Genomic DNA, 1,124 nt, shown 5'->3' on the forward strand with positions numbered 1-1,124 from the left:
TATATATACAGGGTGCATTATAACATAAAAACATATACTTTTTTTAAAATAATGGGTATATTATAAAATAAAAATGTCTACTTATTTTTAAATGATTATAAATTAAAATAGCTACATTAGTCTAAATCAGGTGTCTCCAACCAGCAGCTCATGAGCTCATTTAAAGCAGCTCTTCAGTGCTTATGAAAAATTAGGAGAAGCAACATTTAATTTGTCACTTTCCAAACAGACTTTGATTTAATTCCAATCTATAGATGCCTTTCGGCGTTTGTTTTTGCACACTTTTCATCGCTCCTTGAGACGCACTGTGCAGAGCTCCTGGGAAGCCCCGCCCCCTGCGGTATATGTCATTGCACTGGGTTTCTTCTGCTGGAGTCTACATGTTTTTTTTGTGTGCAAAACAAGCTTATTTCACTGATTTAAGTTTGTTTAAAATCAAATGTTGAAAAAAGTAGCTCAAACAATTTCATTTTGTGAAAGTAGCTCTTAATGAAAACAAGTCTGGAGGCTGCTGGTCTAAATGAAGCAGAATGAAAACCTTCTGTCAACAGGAAATAAAAATATAAACCTGACTTCTGCTGGAAATATGAAAAGCTTTTAACGTGAAGAATACAAAACGTTAAAGTGAAGCATTTATTTCAGTAAACTTCAATAGTTTCTTTACTTCTTGTGTTGATTTTCTCTATAAATCATAAGATGAAATTTTAATCTGTTGCTTATTTCTCATGTCTACACATCTGTTTGACAACTCTGGGTCCTTTAAGAACTTTTAAAATAAAGGAAAATTTCCTTTTTTTAATCTTACGGATGACTTAAACATTTCCAGCTGGGGTTTAAAAGTAGACCACTCTAAATTAGAAATGGCTGAGTCAACATGTGCGGTGCAGAGTTCCAGTAAAATACCACAAGAAGAGTCAAACACAATCAGTCACACAAATACAACAACGAGCGAGGGCCTCACATGAGCATTCATTCCTCTTGAGTCATTCTCATCTCTGCACGCATCTCAACCAGTGTGTGTGTGTGTGTGTGTTATTGTAGACCTTCAAAAACCCCCGACTCTGAAACCACACACACACACACACACACACACACACACACACACACACACACACACACACACA

The sequence above is a fragment of the Austrofundulus limnaeus genome, unplaced genomic scaffold, assembly GCF_001266775.1.
Source record: "Austrofundulus limnaeus strain Quisiro unplaced genomic scaffold, Austrofundulus_limnaeus-1.0 Scaffold474, whole genome shotgun sequence".
NCBI lineage: Eukaryota > Metazoa > Chordata > Actinopteri > Cyprinodontiformes > Rivulidae > Austrofundulus > Austrofundulus limnaeus.